The sequence below is a fragment of the Sus scrofa genome, chromosome 15 (genome assembly GCF_054392235.1).
Source record: "Sus scrofa isolate SSC_HxYL_T2T_F1_AM1 chromosome 15, Sscrofa_HxYL_maternal_Yorkshire_Landrace_v2.0, whole genome shotgun sequence".
Lineage (NCBI taxonomy): Eukaryota > Metazoa > Chordata > Mammalia > Artiodactyla > Suidae > Sus > Sus scrofa.
This window is the reverse complement of record NC_139397.1, coordinates 40,436,834-40,442,833: the sequence shown is the minus strand read 5'-3', so window position 1 is coordinate 40,442,833 and position 6,000 is coordinate 40,436,834. Positions and strand designations below refer to the sequence as shown.

The window sequence follows — 6,000 nt, the reverse complement described above, 5'->3', positions numbered from 1 at the left end:
CTGAATGATTGTCTTAATACTCATAATATGGCCACTCCGTGTTTGAAATCCTCTAGAAGATCACATTAAAAATGGAGTACCAGCAATAACAGCAACTTAACAAAGCAACTAACAAAACATTCATTTTCTTGACAACTATAATGTCAGTTATAGTTAAACCTAAAAAAAAAAAACAACAACAAAATACAAAAAACAGGGTTCTAATATTTTTTCTCAACAATTACCTCTCTGAAATTATGGCATAAAATCTATAAACACAAAGAATATGTACATTCTAAATTATTTGGTAAGAATTTGGCCCAAACTAATGTCTAACTCCAAACCACTTGTTTGTGATAAAACAGTGAAGAGAACACATTCTGTTGACAGTTTTTGGTGCCTTTAACCTGAAGGTATAGAGGACAGCCACACTCAAATTCCTTTCTCCTGAACTATTTGCTAATACCACCCAGTATGTCACCCCATGAACTAAGAGGAACATGCAAAGGAACTTCTTACTGAGGTAATTAAATATTCAGTGGAAGCAGGACTGTAGAAATTAGGATGTCTCACCATTAATTTGTCGAATGACTTTGAAAAAGTCTTTGGAACTTCATTTTTCTCACTATCAAAATGGAGCTAATAATAGCGCCTGAGTGTTAAAGGGTTTGGGGTACAGCCAATTAGGTCCATATGGGAGTCCGACTCTTAGAAATATTACTGTTCTTATTATCACTAAGGAGCCATTTTTATTTTGTTCTCCCTACAAATACGAGCTGCATATTTGCTTTTGGCAAACCAAGGCATAGGCCTGACGTTTCCTTACCAGGTTATTTCTGGTCTCCAGACATGGTTCACTTGGCATTTCTGACATTCTACCCCTGACAGAATGTAAAGAAAGAAGTGAATTTCAATAAAGAAGAGGATCTTCAACTAAATTTGATTCTATTCAATGGGAACTCTTCAAGAAGTGGCCACAAAATTACCTAAAGCCCTTGATCTTATGAGATTCTTCCTTTTATTGGGGGTGGGGTGGGGTGAGGAAGTAAGACTGGGAGGGCAGAAGCTTTGAATAAAAACCTTGAGCTTAGGATGCATCCAACAATTGGTGGACAGTTGTTAATTTAGTTGTGAATGGCTTGACCTCATATTCCCTGAACATATACTGGAAGAGGTTCGAAGGAGTGCGAAGTACAAAATCGTGCAGGTAAAAAGCATAAAGGGTGGCACAGAGTAGATTGAAGTTCCCAAACTTCAACACGCAGAAGAATCACCAGGATTCTTGGTGGCCAAGGTAACAGTGGGCAGACCCTGAGCTCATGTCCTGCCCCGGGTACACTGACATTACAACTGTTTACAGAGTAACTACTGATGGCAAAACTAGAAGGCTGCCAGAAAAGAGCCAAAGATACAAAGAGGCTACATGGCAGATAGGAAGGGCAGAGATGGGATATACTCCAGACTTCTACCGCAGGCTGGGCAGCCTGCTGATGGAGCAATTGCAAGGGCAGAGGCTCCCCAGCCCAGGTCCTGTACCAGGAAGACCAGTCTTCAGAAATTTGCTTATCTGGGGGACATCCAGAGAGCTATGGGAAATAGAGCCTCCACTCTTAAAGGGTGCACCCACATCCCACACTCTGGGATGTGGGGCAGAGCAGTCATTTGAAAAGAGACTGGGTCAGACCCACTGCCTCCTGGAGACAGAAAGGAGGAAACAACAATTTGCTCTGGAGACACAGACTCTATCAGTAGCCACATTAGGGCTTATTCCATCACAAGGACATTGATACTGGCCAGTGCCCTTTGGAATTCTCCCTCTAGTTAATTAGCACTGTCTGGAGGTCTGTCATCATCAGTACAGGGCAGCTCAAGCCAAGAACCTGGCCTGGCAGAGACACATTTCTGCCCACAAGCTCACTTAAGACCCTGTGAGCCACAGCTTCCCCAGGACCCATCCTTATCCACAGAGGGCCCATGACCTGGACCCACCCACCAGTGGGCAGGACTAGCCCAGGGACCCCCAGGACCCTGCAGCCAGAGACCTCATCACACGTTTCCTTCCACAGAGGGCCAGGACTAGCCCCAGAACCAGCCTCACTGATGTGCGTGAAGATACCAGCCACAGGTCCTCTGGGCACTGAATTCACCCACCAGTGGGCATATACACTAACTCTGGGCCCCTCATGCCCTGTAGCCAGAGACTATGGGACCCAGCATAGCCAACCTTTAGCCTGGCAGTAGTCTAGGACTTGGCTTCACCCACCAGTGGCTGACACTAGCCACAGGACAGTGGTAGACCCATAATCTGCATGTCAGCAGCCTGGCACCAATCCCAGGTGCCCCTTGACTCTGGCCCTGCCCATAAGCAGACCACCACCAGCTCTGGGACACCATGGGCTCCTCTCAGCAGTGGACATCATTTGTTTCAGGACACCCCAGATCCCACAGCCAGCCAGGTCAGGAAGCATCCTTACCCACCAGCACCAGTGGCCAACACAAGCTCCAGGAACCTCTGGGATCTGCAACCAGAGACTCAGAGCATGGCCAGTGACAGACCCAGGACACTACCCTGGCCCTAACCCTGCACATCAGCTGTTGACACCATCTTTGAGATGACTTGGGACATAACCCCACTCACTAGCAGGTGGAAACCTGCTCAGGAGCAGCCCAGACCCCATAGCCAGCTGTGCCAGGAAACACCAAGCAGCAAACAACACTGCATACAGGACTTCCCATCCCAGTACCTGGCTCTGCCTGCCAGTGGGCCAGTACTGAGGATGGTGAACCGAGTCAGACAGTAAGGATGAGGGGCAACCATGGGCTCAGTGGTGGTTGGGGAGCTGCCTTGCTGTCACAGTGCTTTCCTGCAACTATGTACTCCCACATGTGCACAGCCATTAAGTGTGGTAATCAGATCAGGCCCCAGCCACGCGGGTGGGTACACAGGTGGAGGCACTGGCTACAGGGAAGATGGCAGTGCAGGCCAGGGGTTGAATATGGGGCCTGACCCACCCAAATCCTTGTAGGGGCCGTGGCTGCTCCTGTCTGCTCCTGGGACTTCAGAGCCACCCTCCATGTGTGTATAGTGCAGAGGAAGCCTGGGAAGGGTGTCAGGCTGGCAGACTGCAAGTGTATCTGGATTGGGCTTGAGCAAACAGGTGGTGGGGGCTCAGCAGCAGAATCCCAGGCTGGCTCTGTGCACTCATGCAGCTGCAGAGACCTGAGCTGGCTGCAGTGTGTTTCTAGTCTCCAGTGCAGGTGGAAGAAGGGAGCAGGGAAGAGCTTGGGGGCTGGCTTCAGTGATGCAAACATATGTGGGCTGAAGAATTTGAGATACATGGGACTGTGTCAGCTAAGAGCATCTCCAGTGCAAAATCTGCCCATGTATCTGCACAGTGGGTCACTCTGGATGGGGACCACTCCCACTGCTTAGGGGCCATCAGCAGCCCCTGCTTTTCTTATTTCTAGCCATTTCTATACATCTCAGCTTTGCCCACCTGGGCAGGCTGAAACTGAAGGGGGACTTTCATGTGCTGCTCACAATACTGGGGATCTTATCTTTCTTTACTGGTGAAGTGAACTCTTTCGAGTTGGTCATTTCTTGGCACTGGGCCATGCTGGCTATGGGCTGTGATGACACACACATTGAAGCTGTCTGCCTTCTTACCTTGTATGGTTATTCTCAGGGGTTTTCTTTCGCTGGCTTGCTCAATTTTCTTCAGTAGACCCCAAAGTCTCACAGAGATGTTTTTTTTTTCATAGATGGTGGTCTAACTGTCGATCTTTTGGCAGGTCTGGTAGCTGGGATCTCCTATGTTATCATTGTGGTAACATCACTCCAGAAAATGACTTTTGAGTTAAAATAATGGGGATTTGATACTCATTTCTACCTTAGGTATTTCCCTTGGGTGAACTATCTTAGTCTCTCATCTTAAATTTCATTTTTTCATCACAAATATGGTACTACTATTCTTACATAAGTTGCTGTGAAAGTTAATGAGATAACAGCTGGAGTGCCTGGGGGAGTTCATGAACTTGACATTTAGTAATGGTGGCTAATGTTGTTATTATTAGTATTATTAGTATTATTATTACTAGTATTATTATTTTCAGTTAGCCTCATATTCATGCCATTCTTATTCTGCATTCTCGTTTGCACTCTGACTCCACCTATTTGTGTTCCTGAGCTAGACTCCTGGCAGACCTCATACTTTTAATCTCATCTGTTTTCAATTCCTAGTACACTCATTTTAAAACATATTTGGTGCGAGTAGTTATGTACTTAAGGATGGAAAGTGTGATGCCACTAACTTTCACGAGCAACTATGCTTAGAAAACATGCTTAGCATGCTCCCGTCATTTCCATTATTTGTTAAAAGGCTAGAAAGAGAAACTTTCCATTTCTTTGTTGGAAGAAGATACCAAAATTTAGGTAAATTAATCAATGTTTACACTAATGCGGATAGAGGAGAGATAATAAAAAGGTGACATCTGACTTATGATTATAGGATATGACGCAAATTCCTTAGGGATTTGTAGGTGTGTCTTAATCCAAGCCAACTCCATTGTTATTATTATTCCCTTGGATCACTGATGACCCAGGGATAAATCCAAATGTTTCTGTGCTTTAGAAAATGCTGATTTTTCCTCTTAGTATGTCTCTCCAACCCTTTCCCTGAATATCTTTTATTCTTTTAAGATACGGCTTTAAGAGAACCCTCTTTGGGAGTTCCTGCTGGGCACAAGGGGTTAAGAATCTTACTACAGCAGCTGGGATTATTGCAAAGGTGCAGGTTCAATACCAGGTCCAGAACAGTGGGTTAAGGAGTAAACTTTATTCATAAACCTGTGTAAAATACACAAAATTGAAGCACAATGGGATCAGCAGCTTCTTGGGAGTACTGGGACACAGGTTTGATTCCCAGCTCAGCACAGTCAGTTAAGGATCTGGCATTTCAATAGCTTGGGTGCAGGTCAAAACTGCAGCTCAATATGATCCCTGGCCCTGGAACCTCATATGCTGTGGCGCTGCCAAAAAAGAAAAAAATACACGAAATTATTAATAATGACTATTGAGGCTCAGGGAGGTGAGTTGGGAAGAAGAGAAAGCTTGGAATATGCTGCTGGAGAGGAAGCACTTATGGCAGCTTTGGATATGCTACTGATATTTAGTTTTCCTTCTTTAAATTTTTATTGGGTTACTAAAAAACCCTTTCTGGGCACCTCTTTTTTTTGTGTGTGAAGAGTTTGGAAAGCCCTAGAATCTGCAGACTCTGCCTTCACTGGACCTTAGCTTCACCTGGTGCACAGGATGCCCTTGCTACATATTTCATCCTCTTAATTAATAATCAATTTATCCAGCCTGGGTGAAATAAAAATTGAATTGTATTTTTTTTCTCAACAACAAAAAAAAATGGTTAATCTTTCTAGTTTGGGGGATACTGACTAGCTCAAACATCAAGAGCAGGAATTTATCAATATGGATGCCACACTGAGTTAGGAGAGTAGACATTGGTCTTTAATAAAACTGGTTTTATTTTTCTCTAAAGTACACATCTCTGTGGTAAATGGCAATGCATACATGTTAATAAATATACACATGCTTACAGGTCCATAAACACTTTTCACCTGCTAATTAATATATGGCTTCCTAGTAGTGGTCTGTGATTCTTGAATATCAAAATTAAATCCATTATTTTCATTAGTAAAGAGATCATGTTTTCAGATTAAGTTCAGTATGACAGCATACCTTTATCTTAGTGTATTTTGCCAATGCTGAGTTCTCTCTGAAAATAATGAGACATCTCCACATGGTAGTCTCCTGGGGAAGTGATTTGGCCCTAGTGAGAGGAAGAAAGTAAATAAGCTGCATGGATGATACTAGAAAAAGTCAAAGATTCAGCTCAACAGTATATTAATCTGAAGGTTCCTTTTTTCTCCTCATGCAAGCTTGTAATGATGATGTGGTGACTGATGGATTTATCATATTTTAATGGGATACTCCTTTTTTAAGCCTTCACT

The 6,000-nt window shown here is 44.1% G+C and overlaps 1 pseudogene; it reads left to right on the top strand.

Annotated features, from left to right (window-relative positions):
• Positions 1-1,298: 1,298 nt before the first annotated feature.
• LOC100518808 (eukaryotic translation initiation factor 3 subunit E pseudogene) overlaps positions 1,299-6,000 on the top strand; it is a 29,864-nt pseudogene continuing 25,162 nt past the window's right edge.